The 27419-nt window shown below is 39.2% G+C and overlaps 1 protein-coding gene and 1 long non-coding RNA gene across 6 annotated transcripts in view; one reads left to right on the top strand and one right to left on the bottom strand.

Moving 5' to 3' along the window:
• BNC2 (basonuclin zinc finger protein 2) overlaps positions 1 to 27419 on the bottom strand; it is a 456779-nt gene that overhangs the window by 71768 nt on the left and 357592 nt on the right. The gene's annotated exons all lie outside the window — the stretch shown is intronic.
• Positions 21090 to 25564, top strand: LOC134731360 (uncharacterized). Its single transcript, XR_010113577.1, has 3 exons — positions 21090 to 21199; positions 24580 to 24625; positions 25062 to 25564. It is a non-coding gene; the product is annotated as an uncharacterized lncRNA (long non-coding RNA).

Raw genomic sequence — 27419 nt, 5'->3', positions numbered from 1 at the left:
AACAATACACGGATCTTTCTATTCTTCCAATAACACTCAAATGCAAATGTCTAATTTAATACAATTCAAGTAGGAACCCCTCCAAATCAAAGACCTTTCTCCCTATTGTTAGAGTGAAAGCTCACCGTATTAGTCCATTTTCATGCTGCTGATAAAGGCATACCAGAGACTGCGAAGAAAAAAAGGCTTAATTGGACTTACAGTTCCACATGGCTGGGGAGGCCTCAGAATCATGGCGGGAGGTGAGAGGCACTTCTTACATGGCAGCCGCAAGAGAAAATGAGGAAGAAGCAAAAGCGGAAACCCCTGATAAATCCATCAGATCTCATGAGACTTATTCACCATCACGAGAAGAGCACGGGAAAGACCCGCCCCCATGATTCACTTACCTCCCTCTGGGTCTCTCCCACAAGACGTGGGAATTCTGGGAGACACAATTCAAGTTGAGATTTAGGTGGGGAAACAGCCAAACCATATCACTCACCTTCCTCCAAACTTTCATCTAATACACACCTTTATTAGCATAAATTTTAGAGTTTTCTCACTTCATATCAGACGTGTATGTATTTGTGTAGGTGTGTGTATGTGTGTGTTTAAGGACACATCTGTTTTCCATTAGACTGTGAGCACCCAGAGGGAAGGGACCCTGGCCTAGTGATTCTTATGTTTCCTCGATCAGGTCTTGCATACAGTTGTGCTGGGTTGAAAGTATTCTACACTCCCTGAAGAAGAGAAGCTACAAAAAGAGACACATTTAAGATAGAGTCCCAACTTTCAAAGGGCTTCATCTGGAGTTGAGGAGATAAACACAACTACATAACAATAAAATGCAGTGCAGCTGGTTTCATGTCAGAATGAGCAGTCCCTAATCTCTAGGTGCTCAAAGGTTTGTGGAGGAGTGCTCCTTGGAAGAGAGTCAAGCAGAATTGAATAAGGACTTTTAGGACTTGAATCAGTGGCATATAAGACCTAAGATCCTACAGACCATATGGCTCCATATGAACAGAGGTGTGGAAGTGGAGCACAAGTCTGGAGGACAGAGACGCAGACAGACAGCATGATTTTGGTGGGTTCCCACAGGGCATAAAAGAACAAAGACTGATACCTGAAATGAGGATGGATCTATATTAAGCAAGGCACCAAGAGCAAAGACAAATATTTTTACATTATATGTTGCAGTCAGTGAAAAGCCACTGTGAATCTTGAATGGAGAGTGAAGTGCTGAGAATGGGATTTGTGAAAAAAGGATCTTGCCACAGCTTTAAGGATACAAATGGCTGGAGGCAATGCTGCTAATCAAGTAATATCCTTCCACTGCAGTGAGATACTCAACAGGTGTAATGGGTCTCATGCTGGGGAGGCCATTCAAATGAAGAGGAACATTCATTTCTCAGAAATGACAAGATCTGGTAATGACAAAACTTAAGAGGATCAGAGGTAAGGGTCAAAATAATTTTAAAAAAACACACATAAAACTCCTACAGCACACCCAGTATTCCTTCAAAATAATTTTTTTCTAGCTATATTGGATATCTTGAAAGCTGGGGAAACGGCAGTAATTCTAAGAGAGCCTGGGAAACGGGAGGAAGGCTTAAGAAAACAGCGAATTTAGTTTGGGCCATATTACAATGAAAGAGGATGGAAATTTATCCAACTGAAAAAGTCAAGTGAGCAGCTGAAGACATGCATCGTACCTTGTTCACATGCAATGTGCATAGGTGCACTCGCTCATTAGGGGTGGATTACCAGTCTCTAAGGGCTATTTCACTGCAGTTTAGCTTCATCTCTTTTTAAGTTATACAGAAACACAAAGAAAAAGTTACTACTACATGTATGCTTACGCTACCAGATTAATCAAAATCATTTTTCCTTCTTTAAAATATATTGATGTCCATAGCATGCTAAATAAACAAAATAATAAAACTACACTCTGGTGGGCTCACATACTTCCGCTTTTACAAATCAATTTACCAAGGATCAGTTATTCTTTCTCAGACCTGATTATAACAGTTTCATCTATAAATACAATTTTATCATTTAATGAAATACTATAAATACCAGTGAAATACGATTGTAAAAGTTCATTCTATCAAAATTAAGTTGAATGCTTTAGGGAATCCCGACAATGTTTTTTTTTCTCCCACCCTTTAAAAAAAACAAAAACAATCCTGCTTTCACACGGTGTGGGCAAGACAACTGCAAAATATTGGAGGATTGGATGATTCTACACTCAACCTATTCATGTCTAAGTTCCAGGTTCACTTTAAAGCAGTAAGAGGTGAAAATCTTGGTGATACATTACAGTTGTGGCATACGTAAAAAGTCAGAACTTTAATGAGCACAACCATCCATACTTAAGTAAAGGCCTTGGCTAATCTCAAAATGCACATTTCTATATTTTCAGTTAAAAATGCTTAAAACATGTAGTTTGTTTGTGTTGGTAAAGATTCACCACTTCAACTGATTAACTGGCTATTGCTCCTGGTTGTGAAAATAGGAGGGATTTTCTAGTGCATATGATTTCTTCAAAGCAACAAAAGCACTCTGAGAATTAACTTTAATATATGTTTACCTGGCAGTTTGTAAAGGTGTTCCTGCTGTCATGTATGGTCCACTGAGAAATCACATGATGTATTTCCTGTCTTTTAGGAATACATGTCATGCATCAAATAAATAGCAAAAGCTCCATCCTTCGAGGGCAGCAAAGGCCTGCCCTTTTTTTTTTTTTTTTTCTCTGTAGCTATCCATCAAGTCTACTCAATTAATGATGGGTAGTAAGCATCATTACAAATCAGTCACGGAACACTGCTGCTAAAATCTTTATGGGTAATCTGAAATGGTGTGTCTTCAGTCTGGGTAATATGAAACGGTGTGTCTTAAGTCAACTTCACATGTAGGTTAAGTTTTTTACAGGCATCACTAAGATGAAATTCTTGATCATTAGTATAAATAACATTCAGAATATTATGGTGCCATTAAGCAAATGTTTCCTGGTGATCATCCATACTGCAGAGTATGAAACAGACTTAGAGCTCCCCTGCTTTACTTCATTTTTATTCAAAAATTTCATAGAGGAAACTGTAATTGAATGATTAAGCCACTTTGTTTTCATGTAAGTCCCATTTCGAAGAAACAAAGTACGCACACAGAAAAAGCACTCATTATCAACACACAGGTAAGCAAAACCACTGATCTGTGTTTCTCAGAAAATACACTAAGGTGCTCTATCCATTTCCCAACCAGGGCATCCTGATAGGTTTTAGAGTCAGAAAGCAGTTATATCTGCCTTATCTGACCACATCCAGATCTGGCCAACAATCTGAAGTTAGAATCCATCAATTCAGAAGATCTTTTCAAAGTACAATAGTGATACAAAAATAATTTGAATTTTTAATTAGGGGTGGGGATGTGTAAGAGGGAACAAACAACTTATTCATTCAGAGCTGTCTTGAGCACCTACTATAATAAACATGGCAACATGGTAGGTAAACTAGGTAGACTAAGGATGGCTGAAATCCTGAAATAATCTTCCAGTTCTATGCTGGCCTCTGTCCCTCCTTTCTTCAGCTAATAAACATTTAAGAGATGCCTATATTGTGCTATGTGCAGACTGAAAATACAAACCCAAATAAGACCCTCAAGGAGCTTATGTGGTTTAATGGAAGAGCTAGGCAAAAGGATAAAAGTAAGGCATTCAGGTTGCTCCCATGCTGGGAAACGGTACTCTACTTGCACAGCAGGGGGCCAAGGCAGACCTTCTAGCAGAGGTGACTTCTTAGCCATGCCTGAAGAGCCAAGCAGGTGAAGATGAACCATCTAAGTAGATGCAGCAAGTAGAAAGGCACAGAGAGTGGGGGAAAGCATGGCGTGTTTAGAGAGAGCAGAAAGATGGAAAAGATGTGGGCATGTAGGACATGATGAAGTCTGATGACACACGAGGGTAGAGAGGCAGGCAGGGGCCAAGTTCATTCAGTCCTCCACTCAACTAATAGGTCTTGACTATATGCTGCATGTTTGGTTTTGTCCTAGGCACTGGAGATACGACAGTGAATAAAACAGACAAACCCTTACCCTGGTGGAGCTTATATACTGGTGGAAGAGAAACAGACACACTAAATAAAATATGAACTATGTTAGAAGATAATTTTCTTTCTTTCTTTCTTTTTTTTTTTTTTGGAGACGGAGTCTCTCGCTCTGTCACCAGGCTGGCATGCAGTGGCATGATCTCGGCTCACTGCAACCTACACCTCCCGGATTCAAGCGATTCTCCTGCCTCAGCCTCCTGAGTAGCTAGGATTACAGGCCTGTGCCACCACGCCCAGCTAATTTTTATATTTTTAGTAGAAATGGGGTTTCACCATGTTGGCCAGGATGGTCTCTATCTCTTGAACTCATGATCCACCCGCCTTGGCCTCCCAAAGTGCTGCGATTACAGGCATGAGCCACTGAGCCCAGCCAGAAAATAATTTTTAAGGAAGAAAAGACAGTGGACAAAGAGGACCTGAAATGGTGTGGGTGAGGAAAGGCTGAAAATTCAGATACAGTAGTCAGGGAAAGAGTCATTGAGATGAATTCTGAGTTAAGGTCTGAGCACAATTTTTTAGGGAAAAGAAACAGCAAAGAAGCCAGTGTGGCCAAAGTTGAAAAAGTGAAGGAGGGAGAGAGGAGATGCAGTCAGAGATGAAGGGAAAAGGAGACAGGTCATGTAGGCCCGGCAAGTCCTGTAAGGTTTTGATCAAGATTTGGCAGGCCATGTAGAAGAGTTTGGATTTTCATGAGAACACATGGACAGAGGGAAGGCAATATCACACAGCAGGGCCTGTTGGGGGGTGGGAGGCTGGGGGAGGGATAGCATTAGGAGAAATACCTAATGTAAATGATGAGTTGATGGGTGCAGCAAACTAACGTGGCACATGTATACCTATGTAACAAACCTGCACATTGTGCACGTGTACCCTAAAACTTAAAGTATGATACAATAAAATAAAATAAAATAAAAAGAAGAGTTTGGATTTTCTTTCAACCCAGGAGAAAGTCAATGACATATCATTAGCAAGTGTGACCTTCCATGAGTTGGAGTAAAGAACAGGTTGGAGGAGAGAAGATCAGTTAAGAGGTTCTGCAGAGATCCAAGTGGATAAGGGATTATTACAGCCTAAATAACGTGGTGATAAATCATCAACATCTATCTAAATTATCGGCAGATACTAAAAGAGGACAGTTGTAGTTTAATCTACTTGGCTTTCTTGGCCTAACATGAGAGAGGGTAGCAAGAGGAAAAAAAAATCAGCAGCAAATATTCCCAGGTATTATTTAAATTCAATATAAAATGAAACACTTTTCTGTTCCATAGAGTGAGATCATGCCATGAACTCTGAGGATTTGGGGCTCAAAGGCCAAAAGACCACTGTGGACTTAAGCAGATCACATACTCAAAAGCACCTGCATTATGACATGAATGTCAATCTGAACAATTACATGGTTCCTAGGTCGCCTGTAAACAGTGCTTGCGTTCTGGCTAGAGATTTGGGTCCGGTCCTTCTGGGGACAGGAGCTCGATGTATGCACTTCCCAAAGTGCCACCAAAGTGGCAAGTGGCACTGAATGTAGTTCAGACCTGGCTCACCACGGCCAAGCCATGTGCTCTGGTTTGGGCTTTATCCGCTCAGAAAGAACACCTTTTCTAATTTCATAAAGGCTCAACATGAGCTTGCTAGGGCCCAGTGGCTGGGGCTTAGAAATTTGCACTTGATTTCATGGCTCTCTGAAGGTTAACGAAGACACAGGCATCAGTTTGACTCAAATCAGCAAAACTGATCCTAATGTAGGAAATGGCTGAGATTCTTGGGAGTGTTACACTACCCTGGACTATGCAGCCTCCTACTATAAAATGTTTCTTTTTCTTTTTCTTTTTTTTTTTTTGAGATGGAGTTTCACTCTTGTTGCCCAGGCTGGAGTGCAATGGCGCAATCTTGGCTCACTACAACCTCCGCCTCCTGGGTTCAAGTGATTCTCCTGCCTCAGCCTCCCAAGCAGCTGGGATTACAGGTGCCCACCACCACGCCCGGCTGATCTTTGCATTTTTAGTAGAGACAGGGTTTCGCCATGTTGGACAGGCTGGTTTTTACCTCCTGACCTCAGGTGATCCGCCCGCCTCAGCCTCCCAAAGTGCTGGGATTACAGGCGTGAGCCACTGCACCCGGCCCTTTAGAATGTTTCATTAAAAACAAAACAAAACAAAACAAAACAAAACAAAACAAAAACACCATAATGATACCAGAACCCATATCTAATGTGGTTCTGTGCTTCTTTTACTAAGATAAAGAATTCGGAGTCTACATTTTCTCCCTAGATGATTCTGTTTAGGACACACGCACAAAGAATATAGTTTATTTCTTTAGAACTAGGATTGGACTATTAAAAACAGCACCATTATTGTGACTATGACAAACATCCAAAAGAGCCCTAAGTTGTGCTTAAGCACAATTACCTTAATGTCAGTTGATATTTTATGATACAACTGTGAGGCACTTTATCTTTAAGGCAGTTTAACCTGACTCCTTCATGCCTAAGAACAGACATTTAAGGTTTAAATATAGGATTCCCAATAAGATGATTAAGCAATGCTCTGCAGTTTCTTTAAATATTTAAGATAATTTTCATCATATAAATATTTATGGTATATATTTTTCTTGTGTTTATCAGGGGTAGGAGATCCATACCCTTTTTAAAGATGGGGAGGGGATGATCTCAGCAATCAAAATATTCTACCAAGCTCTTTAGAAGCCCAGACTATGGTGAGAAAACCTTATTCAAATATGTCTATTCAAACAGATGCTGCATTTAGGACTAGGATCTGGAAGGTGTTTGCTTCTAAAGTATCTTCTTACCTCACAACTTTGGTTCCATCATCACATCAGCACCCTCTCCGCAGTACTACTACCACCATCAACATGGCATTAGATACGCATGATGCTCTTTTTCCGAAGATAGCAGAGTAATTCCACACATTAGGTTGTGATCCACATGTTCTGCAGAGTCAGGCATTGGCTGGCAGGAAGGTGAAGGACTCAGAGAGTCTGTTCACCCTTGTGGTCACTATTGTGCATGGCCACTCTGGTAGCCTTTTTGGAGCTCTAATATCAGAAAGGGGTTTCCTAGTCGTCTCAAAGTGTGGAACAGGGAAGTTCCCTAAACACCCAGTTTATGATGTAGGCCTAATTTCTAGATATTGCAGAAAACAGTATTCAGTATCTCATTTATCCTAAACACATTTCTGTGAGGTAGATGTAGGCAGTTATTATTCTGTCCATATTAGATGATGAAAGTATAGCACTGAGAGTTTTAATAATGTTAATCCAAGTTGGTTTTATCAGCAAAAGCAGAGACCATGCCCCTTGATATATGTCTGAATATTACATATTCTCTAATTCATTCATTCATTCTCAAATTCCTATTTATTGATTGCTTATTATATGCCATACATTATACCAGAAACCAAGCACACTGAATAACAAAAAAGAAATGATCTCTGCTCTCATGGACCTAAAAGTTTGGTGGGGGAGATGAGTACTAAATAAACAAATAGGTAAACAAATACAGGACTACAAAGTATAAAAATTGCTCTAAAGAAAATATGTGGTGGCTAAGAAAAAAGGGTAAAAGTCATTTAGACTGGGTGGCATTTAAGTTGAGAGTAGAGTGGCAATTAACCCAGTAAAAAGGTTGGGCTAAAAACGTCCACCATCATATAGGACACACTGTATACCTGGAAAGAACAATTATACAGAAGAACGCGGGTCAGCCAGTCATATCTGTGAACAGATAAACAGACTTTAAGAAATTCTCTGTTTTCCAAGGTATCTGCACACACATGTTTATAGCAGCACAATTCACAACTGCAAAATCGTGGAACCAACCTAAATGCCCATCGATCAATGAGTGGATAAAGAAACTGTGGTGTGTGTGTGTGTGTGTGTGTGTGCGTGTGTGTGTGTGTGTGTGTGTATCCCATCATATATATATTCCATCATATATATAGTCCATCATATATATACATTCCATCATATATATATATATATATATATATATATGAATATATGATGGAACACTACGCAGTGATTAAAAAGAATGAATTAACAGCATTTGCAGCGACCTAGATGACACTGGAGACATTATTCTCAGTGAAGTAACTCAGGAATGGAAAACCAAACATTGTACGTTCTCTCTGATACGTGGGAGCTAAGCTATGAGGACGCAAACACCTAACAATGATACAACGGACTTTGGGGACTTAGGGGGAAGAGTGGGAGGGGGGCGAGGGATAAAAGACTACAAATAGGGTGCAGCGTATACAGTGATGGGTGCACCAAAATCTCAAAAATCACCACTAAAGAACTTACTCATGTAACCAAATACCATCTGTACCCCAATAACTTATGGAAAAATAAAAAATAAATAAAATCTATAATCAAGGAAAAAAAAGACCAAAAAAAATTCTATGTTTTCTTCTGTCTTCTACCTTAATTTATGATGCATGATATTGGGAAACAGACCTTTACTGACAATGAAGAAGCCTGGATTCCAGGTCCAGCTCTACCACTGATTCTAAATCCCATTATCCTATTCTCAGTGGCCCCCAGAGGAGATGCGTGTCCCTGCCAGGGGTTGTCACCATCTTCTCTGGGCTACTGGATATCAAATAGCAGAATAATGTGAATACAAACGACAGAAACTCTACAAACGCTAGACAGATTGAAGATATTTAATAACCGTTTTATTAGTTAACACAATTACTATACCTGCCATGAGAAAAGCACAAGTATGTTCAGCACTCAAAAAAAACTACGATGTAATAAAATTCCCATTTTAAAATATGGATACTAATGATTATAGTTAAAATATACTGCACTCTTACTATTTGTTGGGCATCATGCCAAGGACTTTCTTATATAAATAAGAATTAAATCTCAATTAATTCTTATGTAAATCTTCCAAGGTGGGTATTACGATTCTCATTTAACAAATGAGAAAACTGAGGCTTAGTCAGTTAAGTTACTTTTTTGAGGTCAGTGTGGAGGTTACTGCTTACTTAGGCAGTCTGATTCCAGAGCCTATGTTTAGAAATTGGTTTGTATTAATCTACTGTTAATGAAATAAATATTAATTATATTACTATAAAATGACCTGGCATTTTAACTATACCACACTAAATCACATCAGTTCTTCCTCTGGTGTATCTCAAGCCCATCCCTTATCTTTCCATTTGCACTGCCATCAAATATAGCTCCTCCCTAAATATCTTTTTTTTTTTTTTTTTTTTTTTTGAGACAAGAGTCTCACTCTGTTGTCCAAGCTGGAGTGCAATGGCACAATCTTGGCTCACTGTAACTTCTGCCTCCTGGGTTCAAGCAATTCTCGTGCCTCAGCTTCCCAAGTAGCTGGGATTACAGGCGCCTGCCACCATGTCTGGCTAATTTTTTGTATTTTTAGTAGAGATGGGGTTTCACCATATTGGCCAGGATGGTCTTGAACTCCTGACCTCGAGTGATAAGCTTGCCTCAGCCTCCCAAAGTGCTGGGATTACAGGCATGAGCTACTGCACCTGGCCCTCCCTAAATATCTTAAATAGCCTTCTAATTGGTTCTCCTGGCTAAGAAAATATGATCAATCTTCATTCCAACTACTCAATTTACTACTATCATACTAAGGCTCTTGGAACTCAGCTTTCTGGATTTCATTCTTCCACTTTAAACCTTCAGTAATCCCAGACTATGAAATGGGGCCCCATTTCACAGCTGGGAATTCACGTACTCCCAGAGTCTGAGCCTAGTGGCCAGCTACTCCCAACTCCTCCTCAATTCCTGCAACCCAGCCCACTGGCTGAAACATGTCTCTAGCCACATGCATGCTGACTCTACCCTGGTTTCCACTACATTCCCTCTCTCCTCTACCCCTTTTCAAGAATATTCTCCTCACCATTAAGAATCCTACCCATCCACCAAAACTCAACTCAAGTCTGATGTGTCTCATTAAGCCTGCTCCAGTTTTTAGTAACCTTGCCTGTCCCCAAACCCTGGGCATTTAATGAGCATCCAATTCATTGGACTTCTTGCCAACTCTTGCATTCTTATTTAATATTTACCCTTTTAATTTTCTAAATGTATAGCACTTGTCTCGGGAACCATATGAAGGCTGACGGCAAGAACAAACAATTTTTTTCTTTGATTTTCTAAGAGTTCCAAACCCAAAGCAGATAAATAAAAAAATATCTAGAACGAACATCTCACTCACTTGAAGTATATATATAGTTCATATATGACTAAACAATTACACAGTCTACTTTGTCCTTGCCCATCCACTCATAAATGCAAGTCTGAGTTATGCTAACCAATCTTCTATATGTGCTTGCAAATTTTGGCCAAATAATTTAGTTTTTCAGGGTGGATGGAGCAGGAGGCACGAGGGAGGGAAAACAATGATCATCGCTTAATCATTTTAAAATACAAATTTGAAAAAAGCATTTCTAGTGGCAAAATAGGGCACAACCATCACTCTGTTTTGAGATTACACTAATACTATCTATTGGTGCTTTCTACCTAAATAAAGTCCTTTCGCAGGAATGAGACAGGTGGTTATTGGGTTGTCTAATGTCTCATGACTAATAACTAATCATTAGTATTTGAACCAATCTCTATAAGGCAGTGGTGTGTCTTCTAGTATCCTGGTATAAATCATACTAAGACAGTGGTTAACAGCATGGACTCCAGAGCTAGACTGTGTGAGTTCAAATCCCAGTTCTGCCACTTATAACTGTATGATATTGAACAAGTTACCTAAGTGATCTGCATTTTAGTTCTCCTCTTTGTAAAATAAAGTTAGTAATCATACTTACTACAGAGAGTTGGTGTGGTAACAAAATGAGCAAATATAAGTAAAGCACTTAAAATTACATATGTGCTCTCTAATGCTATTATGATTGTACAGTAACAGAAATCTAATTAGCCTTTCAAACATTCTTCTGAAGGGAGTCTTTATTATTCATATGAATGAGTAATGCTTATCCTTTTCACCAAAAATCTTGATGAACAAGGGAAGTAACTTATGAGTCAGCAATGAAAACCATTCCTCAATACACCTCTTGACTAATGATAATGATGATACCAATGCTTTTTATAGAACCTTCTCAAAGTTTACAACTTTTCAATACTTTTCATACATTTTACCCTCACAACCACTCAGTGAGATGGATGGATAGATGGCTGAGTGTCCAAATGGAGGATGAAAGATATATAAAACCTTAGAGTCAGATGACTTCATTAGGGTTAAGTAGCTCTTGCAGAGCCTAATACATGCTTTTAGAACTAAACCCGTCTCCCACAGTCTGCATAACACAGAGTATTTCCCTAGAGTTTACTTATCCTGAGATACATAGAAAATCTAAGAAGCATAAATAAGGGCCCTAAAAACTCTCTGTCCACAATTGGTTTGATGGAAACGCTGATCCCATTAGGGGCTGGATGAATGGCTAAGCTGGTTTTAAAAAAGCGAATGTAACCAACATTCAAAAGGAAGGTCAGGAAGCTAAGGTCTGTGTTACCCTGACCTCTGGTAGGGTAGGTAAGACACCCACAGAAAACTATAGCCTCTACTCCATTGGTTGAACTGCTAAAGAACAGAGAATAAGTGACTAAGCCTGGGGAATACCAAGACACTTTGCCATTTTCTTGCATATTTAAAATGCATTTCTAATTTGCAAGGGCTTTTTTGACTGCCAGTCCCAAGAAAAAGGTCTCCTCAGATAAATGAGTTTAGGAAATGTAACATATCCTTTTATGGTTGGCATGGACGGAGTGGGGGTCTAGTGGTTTATGCCTGTAATCCTAGCTCTTTGGGAAGTCAAGATGGGAGGATAACTTGAGGGTAGGAGTTTGAGAATAGCCTGGGCAACATGGTGAGATCCCACCTGTACAAAAAATTAGAAAAATTAGCCAGACGTGGTGGCACACACCTGTAGTCCTAGCTGCTTGGAAGGATCACTTGAATTCAGGAGTTCAAGGTCACAGTGAGCTATGGTCACGCCACTGCATTCTAGCCTGGGCGACAGAGCAAGACTCTGTCTCTAAGAACAAAAAGAAGTTTCTAAAAAGTTTTGAATACAAGATTGGGTTAATATTTTTTTTTAACACAGGCTTTCCCAAACTCATCAGATCTTTGTAACTTTTAAAGCACAACAGTTACTAACATTCCATAGAATAAATGGTTTTGGGATACCCTTGGGGACACTAGTTTAGACACATTTCCACACTCTGTTTTGTTTTGTCTTTTTTTCCCCCTCTTACCTTTTCTTGGAGTGAATGGTTTACTTGAAGAATATCATTCTGGCACTTAGCTTTCTGTCTGCTCAGATTTAGAATCAAGGTCTTCCACAGGTCTGAGGAGGCCATAGGATCATGTAGGAAAGCTATACAAAGTCATAGACAGAATTGCAGGAAAATCATACTTTACATAAAAATATAAAGATGTTCCATTTCAAAAGATTGTGTCAACAGTAAGATTTATTCTGCTGAAAAGAAAGTCTGTGATTGGTATACAGGCTTTTACTTGATGAGGAGATGGGGTTAATCCCACAGAGGGCAAAACAAAGGCATAAATATCAGAAGGTGGTTTCATGTGGCCTCATGAAGTCACCTAAAGGAAGAGCTACAACAAGCATATTCTAATATACCCTAGATTTATGGGATTGTAACTCAATCAATGAAAGCGTACCAAGAAGACTTTCCAAAAGCACATGGAAGTTAAATGAATTCATGACAGTTAAATGAATTGTCTCTTACCCTGAGATAAATTTTCACATGAAGAAGAGAAATTGCACACAGTTTGCTAGAGTATTTGAAAGAAAAACAGAAAAGAACATAAGAGGAAAAACATTCTTAAAGTGTGAGATATATGGTTTACCACCCTCCTCCAGCCCCCTCCCACAATTTTGTCCCAAAACGTTACAACAAACATCATTTCTAAGGAACTCTGGGTATAGCCAAGAACGAGGATATTTTGAGGGTCAAAAAATGAAGCAGAATATCATTCTTCCTGAGCCAAGCTACAAACACTATACTATGGATGTGCAGAAGGAGACAAATTAACAATCCTGTGCCTACTCTAATTCATGCCCTCACAATCCATCTGACTTTTTTTTTTTTTACTCATTTTTGTTTTTCTAAGAATTTTTTTTTCTAAATCAGAAATACAAAATACATGGGCCCAAAGGCAGTGAGGAAGGGGGAAAGGACATTCATGTTTCAGTCAACATCAGGCAATACAGTCACTGGTTGAGAACTAGGTCTCTAATCATATAGTGAAAGGATAAACTCAAGAAATAGGAAAATGGGGTCAAGCAGTCTCTCAAAAAAAATCTGATTAATGATAATCTGGAAGAGTGGACCTAAATAAGGCATATCTCAACTTTTTACTATCACTGATATCCACAGACATAACAATATTTATTCAAGTTTTTATTTGTCACCAGAATGTTATAAATATATATGGATATACAAACTACAAATCAATAACACCTTTATAAATACCTTAAGGACAATTATTTAGCAATTATGTGGGCCTCTTCATGTGGCAACACAATACAATCTTCAACATGCCAATAAACCCATTAAACATATTTATGGTGATAGTTATTAAGTTCAAGAGGTTTTATCCAGGAATTATAGTTCAATAAGAAAAATAAACTTGTAGTGAATCAGAAAATATACTTACTCTAGTCAAGAAATGAATATACCCTGATCTTACAAACATACCTAGCACCTACAGGCAAGTCGGAATCCACATGGCAAATTTAAGCAACAACACATCACCTGCAGCTACTAGATGTCTTCTTAGCAACAGCACCCATTTCTCTAAGTCATAGTTTCCTCATCTGTGAAATAAGGATTATTTTCCTACACTGTATGTGAAAATGCTTATGTAATCATGTTCCAAAAAAAGTAGTTAGTCATACCATTTACTGAGAATCAAACTTCTTAGAAGTTCTAGAAAAACTAATTCTGGAATACATGTATTCCAGAACGAATACATGTATTCCAGAACGAATACATGCATAAATACATGAATTCCAGAACGAATACATGCATAAATACATGTATTCCAGAACGAATACATGCATAAAAACATGTATTCCAGAACGAATACATGCATAAATACATGTATTCCAGAACGAATACATGCATAAATACATGTATTCCAGAACGAATACATGCATAAATACATGTATTCCAGAACGAATACATGCATAAATACATGTATTCCAGAACGAATACATGCATAAATACATGTATTCCAGAATCCAAGTCCACATATTCTGAAATAATTGTCTTCCTCTTTCACAATTATATCTATTCCAAATGATACAAGATGCTTGATGAACCTCTGTGACATACTGACTCCCAAAATAGACTGGTTAATAACTTTGCTTTTTCCCTGAATTCAGATTAAAATGTAAACTCTTAAATAAAGTAGGCCCTGAAAGCTGCAAGAAAGATACACACCCTCCAAATACTGGAGATCAGTCAAGATTTGATAAATTCTGTTATCTCTAGATGTTCTGTAAAAAATTAGAAATAAATAAATAAAAGTTTCAATACTAAAAATGTGTTCTCATACTGCGCAAACAAATTAGAACTGTGGAACCAGCCAGGCACAGTAGGACGTGCCTATACTCCCAGCTACTGAGGAAGCTGAGGTGGCAGGATCACTTGAGGCCAGCTGTTCGAGGTTGCAGTGTGCCATGACTGCACCTGTGAATAACCACTCCACTCCAACATGGGCAACACAGCAAAACCTCATCTCTTAAAAAACAAAAAACCCCACAAAACTGTGGGACCACGTAATGGTTAGAGGAAGCTCAAATTCTAGGTTAACATTATTTTAAACACTGTCATCTTTGGAATTTCTTTATCATGTAGTAGGTAAAAGAGAAGACTATGAAGTCAAATGTCCAGGTTTGAAACACAACTATCTGCCACTTACAACATAAGTTGAGGCAATACTGCTAACTTTTCTGAGACTTGTTTCCCTCATCTGTAAAACAGAAAGAACAGAACCTATCTTCTAGGGGTATTGGGAAGAATAAATGAAATAAAATGTATAAAAGAGATGCAGCACAGAACTCAGAAATAATTATAACTATCAAGTCAGTGCTACCCTGCCTGAGTAGCAAATCACATCCCACACCATGCCACTGCAATTTTCCAGTAACAGTCACCACTGCTTGGGGCCCAGTACTGACATTTTTTGCTCTAATCTTTGTTTATAGAAGGAGTAAATAATCCAAACAAAGAACATTCCAGTATGCAGTGCTGATGATTACACGATAAGGCAGGGCCAGGCACCAACACTAGGACTGGCTATCTATGAAGGTGAAAACACATAACTTTGATAATGAAGCTGTCTCTTGATTTATAGAAGCTAGGCTGTCTTAACTCTTGGGATTCAGAGCCAGCCAAGGTCTGGAGAAAACTCTGCCTGGAGGGAGAGAGCCGAATATGCAGCCAGGATTTAAAGAGAGAAGATTTTAAGCTTGAAACACTAAAGCTGTTCTAAAAGAAAATAGTGCTTTAAGTTTACACAGAAAACTTTTTAAAAGAGAATCAGAAAGGTTCTGAGTCCTTATCAGTAACAGTTAAAGACCCAAAAAAAATCATATATAGTTCCCTCTCCTAAATTCATCCATTAATCACAGTGCTAAGAACTTCAATCAGGTCATTTGAATTTCATGTTAGCATTCATAACAATATTAACATCCCAAGCAGAACAAGTCAGTTTCTTAAGCTGTAAGGCCATAGTCTCATTTTAGCACATTTGTAGGATAGTCACAGGTACACAAAGTCTCATTAACCACATTTACAATCTCTTTCAAAAATTCTGGAGTACAGCAACCAGAAACACTTCCTCAAATAAAAAGCATAATTGTAGCTTTCTGGAAGCTCTTTTCACTTTTAGTCCAAAGACTTAGTAAGAAGTGGACTCTGAAAAGCCAGTTGACGAAACTGGCACAGACACTGGGCCATGAAAGCTTTTAAAAATCTATCGCAAACTTTTCCCATTAAAACTTGGATGGAAATTGTAGAAAAGTTTTTACCTTTTTAATGGTCAAGTGTAAGTTAAAAAAAATACTGAGTTTCACAAACTTTTTACAGGCATAACAAGTTTTTAGAAAAGTCACAAAAATACTTATGTGAGAGTAGACGAAGGCCACCCACTCGGCTCTGGATGAGACCTCAAAAGACCTTCAGGAAGACAACCATTATTTGTCAAGGAAAGTCCTGGATATAACTAGCTTCTTTCCTGTGACTCTTCTTAATCCCACGCTTAAGTGAAATTATCTGCTGTTTCCTAAATAGGTCTCATGATTTTCTGACCCTGTGTCATCTGGCAAGTTGAAGTTCTATCTACCCTTACTGGATCAGATAAAGTACACTTCTCTCTCTCTCTCTCTCCTTTTTTTTTTTTTTTTTTTTGACGGACTCTCACCTTGTCGCCCAGGCTGGAATGCAATGGTGCGATCTCAGGTCACTGCAACCTCCGCCTCCCGGGTTCAAACGATTCTCCTGCCTCAGCCTCCCAAGTAGCTAGGATCACAGTCACCTGCCACCACGCCCAGCTAATTTTTGTATTTTTAGTTGAGACGGGGTTTCACCATGTTGGCCAGGCTGTTTGTTTGTTTTTTTTGTTTGTTTGTGTGGAGTTTCGCTCTTGTCACTCCAGCGAGTGCAGTGGTGCGATCTGGGCTCACTTCATCCTCTGCCTCCTGGGTTCAAGTGATGCTCCCGCCTCAGCCTCCTGAGTAGCTGGGATTACAGGCAGGTGCCACCACGCCCAGCTAATTTTTGTATTTTTAGTAACAGACAAGGTTTCACCATGTTGACCAGGCTGGTCTTGAACTCCTGACCTCAGTGATCTGCCAACCTCGGCCCCCCAAAGTGCTGGGATTACAGGCGTGAGCCACCATGCCTAGCCTACACTTCTCTATAAAGCCCGCCTGACCTTCTGGAATGAAAGGAACCTTTCCTACTTTCAAGAACTTCCACAGCACTTTATATCTAGACATCTCATATTGGACACAGTATTTTCTACCAAACAGTGCAGTTATTAATAGAGAAATCTCATTTTGCTCCCCTGTCTACAAGCTTCTTGAGGGCAGGGTGTCTATTTGCTTCTCTTTTTTTTTTTTTTTTTTTTTTTTTTTGAGATGGAGTCTCGTTCTGTCGCCCATACTGGAGTGTGGAGCGTAGTGGCTTGATCTTGGCTCAACCTACGCCTCCTGGGTTCAAGCGATTCTCCTGCCTCAGCCTCCCAAGTAGCTGAGGCTATAGCCGCATGCCACCACACCTAGCTATTTTTTTTTTGTTTTTTGTTTTTTTTTTGTTTGTTTTTGAGAAGGAGTCTCGCTCTTTCACCCAGGCTGGAGTGCAGTGGTGCAATCTCGGCCCACTGCAGGCTCCGTCCCCCGGGGTTCACGCCATTCTCCTGCCTCAGCCTCCTTAGTAGCTGGGATTACAGGCAAGCACCACCATGCCTGGCTAATTTTTGTATCTTTAGTAGAGACACGGTTTCACTATGTTGGCCAGGTTGGCCTTGAACTCCTGACCTTGTGATCCACCCACCTCAGCCACCGCGCCTAGCCTATTTCCTTCTTATATGCTTCCATTCAACAACCTGCTCATATAGTAGGTCCATAATAAACACTTAGTAATAAATAAATGAACCTTAATTACACATAGCACTAGTACAAAGCCAAATATAATTGAGAATACTCTCCTACTTGCTTAAAGCGGCCAAACTATTGAGAGCATTCTAAAATAGAGTTAAATGCAATAGTACATAACAATAGTTCATTATTATAATACTTCACTACCAACGAGAATGCAAATTATAAAAAATTTTAGTCATTGAGTATTGATGACCTATCAAGCATTTTACTAGGCACAGAGTATATGAAGATAAGCAAGAAATACTTTCTCTGCCACTAAGGAATTTGAAGTCTAGTGAGAGAGATAAAACAGGTAACAACAGCATATAAAGTTAAGTACTACAACAAAGGTCCGCATTGCTTCTTTGTCCATAATTCAACATACTAACAAATTTTAAGATTCCGCTATAAACCCTAAAAGGAGACTTACTTATTCTGCTCCATAGGTCCTCAGGACTTCTGGTTAAAGACACCTTGGACTTGATCATCGTGGACATTTCCAACACATCAGTCAACTCTTAAACAGGTTTTAGTATGTAGAATTCTTGCCACATACTTGGGTAGACTGTATCACCAACATCTTGCAATTAATAATACAAAGCAACAAAAGAGACACAGTCCTTCGATCTCTATTAATGCTCAGTAAAAAAATCATAATTCTTGTTGATTCTCTCACTACAAGATGTTCAAGCCACTATCCATTCTGTTTTATTTCTGCCATGTACATGTTGGTTTGAATATCTGAAGAAAATTACTCTAATTTCTTAACAACTGAATTTATTATGGCCAGAATAATTCTTGGTCATGAAATTTTCATCCTATTTTTCCACGCAGATCAAAATTCTTATTGGTTCTTGGCTCTTTATACCCAGAGGCCCAAATCCAAATTTTCATACACTATGCTTGCCCCCACAAAGTTAACTTTTCAACTATCTGCTTTTCTTCTATCCAGGATATTCTGCCTTCTGCCCACAAAACACTCTACTTCTCTACTCTTTCCCTCCTCTGTGTATGTTTTGCACATCTTTTTTTTTGTTTTTTTCCTTTTTAGAGACATTGTCTTGCTCTGTCACCGAGGCTGGGGTGCAGTGGTACAATCAGCTCACTGTAACCTCGAACTTCTGAGCCCAAGCAATCCTCCTGCTTCAGCCTCCCAAGTAGCTGGGACTACAAGTACATGCCATCACACCTGGCAGTTTTTTAATTATTATTATTTTTAGTAAAGACAGAGTCTTACTATGTTGCCCAGGCTGGTCTTGAACTCCTGGCCTCAAACTCCTTCCCTCAAACTCCTTCCCTCAGCCTCCCAAAGCATTGAGATTACAACCATAAGCCACCATGTTCAGCCCATGTTTCGCACATCTTAAACTCACCCCAAATGTCCACTTCATTTTCAGCAACTTTGGTATCTAGGCACAAGTCTCACCTTCTCCAGGAAGCTGTCATTCAAAGAAAGCCACCTGGCTCTGGTATCTTCTCTTACAGATCACCTCGACACTTAAATCCTCAAATTCTAACATATACATTTCTACTTATTGGCATATAAATGTTGGTAAACGTACTACAATCATTTCATGCAAGGCAGCCGTTGTCTACAGTCCTTGAGGACAGGAAACACATAAATGTCTCTAACTGTTGGGAGTAAGGACCTTGCACACATAAGTTACTCAGTCAATTTCACTAATAACATTGGTATCAGACATACTGGGAATCCATACTACGTCACAAAGTTTTCTAAAACAGTATTAAGAAACAATTGACTCCTCTGTGCATATCCATCCCAGTTACAGAAAACCAGCATAGCAAAAGAAACAGTTTAAACTGAGAATAAGTCAAAGTTACTAACCTGGGTAAAAGTAATTCTGAAGCCTTCAAAGATCTATTCAGTTCCATACCAAAGTATAAGGTTCCAAAACCTGTGCAGGAAAATTGTTATCTGGCCAAAGAAAGCAGTATTACTGGCTATTTTAAAAAGAATCTCCAAAGCTCCAAGTTATAAAGTCATTTAACTACTAAAGAAGAAATATGTAGAGGCTGTTTGCACATTTCTAAGAAACAGAGGTCACCTGGATGAACTTTCAACTGTAATGGTTAGCTGACATGGTTCTCTGTCCAGATTTTGTGTTCTAAAATTAAGGTGAGTTTGAGTGCAAGTATTTTTGAAGATTCTAGGCTGTTTCCAGGTCTTACATTGGTTAGACCATTTTTTCTTCTGGTGTCTAGCAAATGGGTAAAAAGACCTGTTTGTACCTCAGATGTTGGAGAAACTGTTCAGGAACAATTCATCCCTGCAAGGCTATGAGTCATAACACATTGCCACGGTCAGGGAGACCTCTGTTAATCAAGGAAGCACTAGCCACACATTCACTCAAGCTGTCTTAGAGAAGCTGGCCTCAGTGCCCACTGTTCTTTTTCCACAGATCATCAATCATCTCTACAAAAGAGAGAATGTCCAACTTCCTCACTGGGTGGACAGCCTCCTGCTAAGCCTGCATCCTGGTTTCCTTTCTGCCGAGTTGCTGATTTTCCTAGGGGTGCACAATAGCTACCAAAAGGAAAGTCTCCTACTTGGTCATGAAAAGAAAGCAAGGAGATGCACTTAACACCCCTCTGTAATACAATTAGGATATAAAAAGGCAGGAAGCACAGAGGTATCTGACCTCCTTTCACATACTCTTTCTTCTTTCACTTACCCTTACATCTGGTGTACAATCTACAAAGTCAGGGAAATTCACCGAGTCCTGACATAGCTACATGCTGTACATATTTGCACCAGCTCTTCAAATACAAGATCTAAACCTTGGTTAATTTCTTTTTCCTAGGTCAGAAATCAATAGATAAGCCTTTACAGATTTTTGAATCATTTTCTCTTCCTCAAACTATGGCACATTACAGGATAGGGAAGGTGTAGAGGAAATTCCAGGGGAATAAATTGACCTACAAATGTTATCAAATTTTATCAATGAGTGATGGATGAAATTCTCAGGTGATTCACTGCCAGGGTGGTATTTGGTGACAAAGTGAGGGAACTGAAAATTTAACTGAGCTAGCTGGCTTCACTTTGTCTTTAATCTGAGTAACGATTGCGAGATTTTACATGGGCAAAAAGTTACATTTCCTTCCAGATGATCTCAATATGCAATTCTCATTGAAATACTTTTTCAGACCTACACGTATACCTGAAGGCTGTCAGGAAACACACATTTGTTCCACAAAAGGCAGAGAGAAGGATAGGCAAAACTTGGAACTAATAGCCACTTAGCTTTTGTTTAATATGAAAGCTTTCTCAGACAAGCTAATGGAGATCACTAAACTTTTTTTTTTTTTAAGAAACAGGTCTTGTTCTGTCACCCAGGCTGGAGTGCAGTGGTGTGATTATACCTCACTACAGCCTCAAACTCCTGAGCTCATAGGATCCTTCCATCTCAGCCTCCTGAGTAGGTGAGACTACAAGCACCTGACACCATGTCTGGCTGGTTTTTAAATTTTTTGTAAACAAAGGGTCTTGCTATGTTACCCAGGCTGGTCTTGAACTTCTGGACTCAAGGGATTGTCCCACCTCATTTTCCCAAAGCACTGGGATCACAGGCATGAGCCACCATGCCTGGCAATAAATTTATTTATTTATTTATTTTTTGAGGCAGGATCTTGCTTTGTCACCCAGGCTGGACTGCAGTGGCTCAAACATAGCTCACTGCAGTCTCAACCTCCCAGGCTCAAGTGATCCTCCTACCTCATTCTCCCAAGTAGCTAGGACTATAGGTGTAAGCCACCATGCCTGGCTAATTTTTGCATTTTTTGTAGAGATGGGGTTTAGCCGTGTTGCCCAGGCAGGTCTCGAACTTCTGAGCTCAAGGAATCTGTGGGTCTCAGCCTCCCAAAGTGCTGAGATTACAGGCGTTGAGACACACTGCACCTGGCTAATAAATATACTCTTAACCTAACTCTAGGGGCAGAAGAATCAAGACCTTTTGCCGATAAAGTAAGCAAAGGCATTTTTTCCTGCATCATAGAAGTAATACTATTTCACCAAAACAAGTACAAGGCCATCACACTAAAGGATTTGTGTACTGGTGTGTCTGTGCCAGCCAATAATACATTAAAACATTCATTTAAAATTCCATCAGAAGTGCTCTCCGTAAAAATCTCATTATGATACTTATAATACTAATGCAAATATATACAACAGAATCAAAAATTTATGTGAAACCTACTTTTATTTGTTTGAATCAAGCAATTAATCTATTGATCTATTTTACCTATTAATCTATTGTATACACATATGAATACACACAAACATCTTATAATTTGAAGAAAGCTTCACAAGCATTACCCTCCTCAATATTAGTATTTTTTATTTCCTTGAAGTGATGAGGAAATGAAATCCTTAAAAGGGTGTTTGATCATCAAATTACAGATGAAATTATTCTATTCTTTCAAATAGAAGGACTGAGTACTTTTAAAAATCATGCTATTTCAACATGTGGTAAATAAAATTCTGAGCAATTTAAAAAGTTATTGTTACTGAGGACACTAAAATATCATGAGTCATAATAATCCTCAAGCCAATAACTCACAATCAAACTAATGAGAGCCTGTTTCTGCCTCCGTGGCATAACCTGTAAAATGGGATAATGCTGACACAGAGCAGTCCTGAAGACCAATAAAGGTAACACACGCATGCACGCGCACACACACACACACACACACACACACAAATAGAACCTGAGCACGATGTAATTAAATAAACAACCAACTGAACTAACTTGTCGTATGATGACAAAGGCACATCCAATAAAACTACTTTGTTGTTTTACTTTATACATTTATTTGCGAGGTTAGTATGTGGACAAACACATCTTTCATGTACACTATAAAACTTTGATGTTTTAAGGGGATTCTATAAAAAACTAGTAAGAATCTTTTTGATATAAAAGTATAATTTTTCATCAAATAAAACAATCATCTCAAACATCAATTAGTTGTTTTCCTGGAGAAGCGTAGCACTGGCATAAAGCATAACTTTCTTCATACAAAATAAACTTTTAAAAAATAATGAGATGTGGCTGGGCGTGGTGGCTCATGCCTGAAATCCAAGCACTTTGGGAGGCTGAGGCAGGCAGATCACTTGAGGCCAGGATTTCGAGACCAGCCTGGCCAACATGGTGAAACCCATCTCCACTAAAAACAGAAAAATTAGCTGGGTGTTTTGGCGCATGTTTGTAATCCCAGCTACTTGGGAGACTGAGACATGAGAATCGCTTGAACCCGCGGAGGTTGCAGTGAGCTGAGATCACACCAGTGCACTCCAGCCTGGGTGACAGAATGAGACTCTGTCTCAAATGAAATAAAAAAAAAAAAAAAGAAAAGAAAAACATAATAATGAAATAAAGTGTTTATGCAAATGAAAGGTATGGAATATTATTTATTATTATTTTCCCCTCAAAATGTGAAAACTTTATTAAAGTAAATAAATAGCTTTTATGAAGACATGGGTCTAAGACATGAAAAAAGGTTCTTTTTTTTTTTTTGAGACGGAGTCTCGCTCTGTCGCCCAGGCTGGAGTGCAGTGGCATGATCTCGGCTCACTGCAAGCTCTGCCTCCTGGGTTCACATCATTCTCCTGCCTCAGCCTCCTGAGTACCTGGGGCTACAGGTGCCTGCCACCATGCCCGGCTAATTTTTTGTATTTTTAGTAGAGACGGGGATTCACCATGTTAGCCAGGATGGTCTCAATCTTCTGACCTCGTGATCCTCCCACCTTGGCCTCCCAAAGTGCTGGGATTACAGGTGTGAGCTACCGGGCCCGGCCGAAAAGGTTCTTAATAAATAAGAAATTTCTCTAGTACAATGAAACACAAAGGGGTACAGGACCAGGAAGAAAACTAGACTGTTCTTTGAAAGATGCTAGTTTCATTCAGAGCTGTACATGAGTCCATAGTTGGGAAGGACTGTAGGTTGAAGACTGACACACAACTCAGAAGAGGGAAGGGCAGTCATGGGCCTGGGGATTAGAGCTACAGGTGAAATACTATGAATGATGAACTAGGGAGCTTCTTAACGGAACTTCCTATGGATTAGCAAATTCATGGGGTTCAAAACATTAGGCTGTTATTCCACCCTACACTCGTGTTTATGCCTGATGAGATTAAATGATAGCTTCCGTGAAGGTCCAAAACTAATTCCTTTTCAAAAATATTAGCAAGAATATTATTAGCCAGGTAAGCAGGAACCACCTATACGTGTGGACATCTCCTGCCACTTTCTTCTCTGAGATGGCAGGATGTCACAGTTTTCCAGTGGAAATTTGAACCACCAAAGTCCTTTCCACACCCTGGTCCAACCCTTCAGTGAAGCACCACCAGTCAGCAAGGCAGGTTCACCTGATTACTCAAGATTCGTCTGGTTTCAAGGGATGAAATAATTCTATTGTCTCCAGACCATGCAGCCTGAGAGTTACTAGGTTTCAAACCAAATTTTCATGTTCCTTCTGTGCAAAGAACAAATGTACTCTCTACCATTCAAAAAGGATAGCTGCCAACACACCCCTGACTGGTCTGAGTGGCTGAAATTCCATTGGGAGGACAACGAAAGGAAGTGGGGCTTCAGTATGCAGAGCAGGAAGATCAGAATGATGAGCAAAAGCCAGAACTTTTTGTTATGTGTTTTTCACCCAATGCTGACATCTAATTGTTTAGACTTTTTTTTAAAAAGGGGGGAAAAATACTAGTAATAAAGGAGAGGTTCTGAAAAAGCAGCTGTGTACTAGCAATCTGTTATCTGTATCATAAACTTTCTTTCCTCTCTTATTTATCTTTCAGATGTTTACAGCTGACATGCAAATTTCAGTTGTCCTCCCACCAACAGGTGAGCACATTTGTTTCTTTTTTGAATTGTAATAATAACATTTTTCTTCTAAGGAGTCTTAATTTCTATAGTCACCAGGAACTGTTGTTAGCAAGGGATCCACGTCTCGATGATGACAAAATTGAAAAACAAACAAACAAACAAACACTTTCACATGGAGAGAGAAATAAGTAGTTGTCAAAAAACCATTTCTTTCTTCATTGCTAATGGCAATCGCTGGATAAGCAGATCATCTTGATTTTAAAAACTCCCAAGTATTGAACTCCAAACCACCACATTGATTACTGATTCCAGATACATATTCTGGTTTCTGGAACTGGCAAAACTGTCTGGCAGTTACACTGACCCAGAAGGGAACAGAAGAGAGGAAAGAGAATTCCCTTTAATGCACAGCTATCAGCACTGTTGGCTATTTACATAATTCTTGCATCAATAGGACCACTGAACAACTGTTAATATTGCAAGTGGAAGCAACATCCAGAGGGAATTCAACATCATTAGCTGCATGGAGCAGAGCGTGGAGATCCGAGAGGGAATCATGTCAGCTCCAAGAAGCCAATAGTCTGTGGCTGTCAGTGTCTGAAATGGAGCTGCTTCAAAGCCGACTGGGCTGTGACCTGAACACTGCATCCCTGCGCCCAGTGAGAAGAGGATCAATGACTGTGTTTGCTGGGCTCTAGTCTTCCCCTTGGCTAATGAAAGCTGTGCTGAAAGGAATGCTATGGGGCCTCTGGGCAGCCTGCAGCCTGGCACTAGCGGAGCTTGGCTGGTGAATGCACCCGGCACCAAAGCCTCCCTCACCCTCACCCACCCTCTTCCCTGTTCTATTCCACCAACTCCCCTCTGGCTGTCTGTTTAGTGTCACTCAGTTGGGATGGATCCCGTTAAAGATCTGACGCTTAGTGAGGACTCGGAGGTGTCTGCAACGTCTGTCTCTAATCATAAACACCACAGCTGGCAATGATGTGGTCAAAAAAAAATCACCTTGATCCAGTACACATTCTCTTTGATGTCTCTGCAGCGAGTTCACTGCCCAGAGAAAAAGGTAAGATTTAAATAAAAAAAAAAAAAATTTAAAAAAAAAACTGAAAAAAAAAATCAAGCTTGACATTCTCAAATCATAACCATATGACTTTCAATTCCATGCTAAAAAAAAAAGATATATATATATACATCCATCTCATTGCATTTTGTTCTAAGAAATTCAGAAAAGAGGCATCTGACAATGATAACATGAAACAGGTTTGGAAGATAATGGTAGTTTGAGAGGAAAACACTTCCAAAAGGGAAAAAAAAAAGTCAGACTGCCACTACCAAAAAAGGAAGAAGTCTTCTGCCAAAGATTGCAAACTGCAGTGACCTTAAGTAAGAGACTGTAGCTGATTCAAGGGAAAATGAAAACTTTTCAAAGACAACACTGCTTGAGCTGAGCCACTGTTTCTAAGTGCCTTATGCCCTCTTGCCTTTCGGGTGGCCTGGTAAACACACAGCCTAACTGTGCTTCCAGCCCCAGGCCACAGGGTTCTAATGAATATTCAGCCACATTAACATGCATTTTCTTTTTGTTGTTCTTGTATTTTTTTTCAATCCTACCAAGACGGGGCTGGTGTAGATAATGTTCTTGTGATGCCGTGTCAGGTATCAGAACTGTGAGATGCGTTTGCAAGTTAAATGCTAAGATTCCCCAATGATTATGCGGAAACTTAAAAAAAAAAAAATCTAACCACACTAACCCAAAGAAGCGAGTTTACAACGGATAACAGTTATGCAGTTCTCAAGAAAACTCATGAGACCTTCTGATACCAACTGAGATAAATATTACTTATGTATCATCAATGTCCAAATTACATACATAGGTACCCAGAAACCCCCTGAATACGGGGTGAGAACTCAAAGAGTCTTTATTTCCATCCCAAAGTGGGTTCTTTCTAGTACACACAGTCTAAATATACAAACAAGCACACAAAACAAACCCAGTTAAATGTGTGCTTTTTTTTTCTTTTTTAATCTTAAAATCCAAAATCATTTGAAAAATCTCTTAAGACTAATAGGAGACTAATTATTAATTTATAGTTTTATCTTAATAAAAAAGTGAATAAAAAGGTGTTTTAATCTAGATAGTTTTAAAATTTGTCATATTAAAAGCATCTCATACTTATTCCAAATGTAGTAAAATAGTCAGGTGATTCTAATTCTAAATGAGGTAAATGTTAATTGGATGTTTCTGGTTTCTTTGATTGTGAGCAAAATAGCAAAAGGCTTTAAACTGGTCAGTTGCACTGTGACACAACCAATGTTTAAGAAATCACTCTGTAAACGGCATCCAGGAATGCAGCACCAACACTTGCAGTAACAATATCCAGACGAAGCCAAGAAGTTTGGATACTGCTGTGTTGTTCTAAACTGACTGAGGTTTTGCAGACTAACAACATTCCCCCATAATGATGGTGGTGTCTTTAGATTGAGATAAGACTCAAATTTATTGAGGGTTATTTACTGTTGTGTATAAGGTTCTGTGTGTTAAGGAGGGAAGTAGCCAGTTGGAGGAGGGCAACTTGGCTGGGCTCACAGCTGAGAAACCTCAGGAGCTTGCATATCCCTATAAGGTAATTTCTTTCCTTTTTTAACATAGGCAAGACAATCAAATGTCAGTCAATCTTAACAAAATGAAAGGCAAGGATATGCTACTATATACTGAAATACTGGCATTCACTGCAATATTTGCCTTACAGTATTAAGGCTTTCGTGGTATCTCATTAAATAAATAAAGCTCTACAAAATACTTTAGCCCAAT

This window comes from Symphalangus syndactylus, chromosome 9 (genome assembly GCF_028878055.3).
Source record: "Symphalangus syndactylus isolate Jambi chromosome 9, NHGRI_mSymSyn1-v2.1_pri, whole genome shotgun sequence".
Classification (NCBI taxonomy): Eukaryota; Metazoa; Chordata; class Mammalia; order Primates; family Hylobatidae; genus Symphalangus; species Symphalangus syndactylus.
The sequence above is the reverse complement of the archived record's forward strand: the minus strand, read 5'-3'. Positions and strand labels throughout refer to the sequence as shown.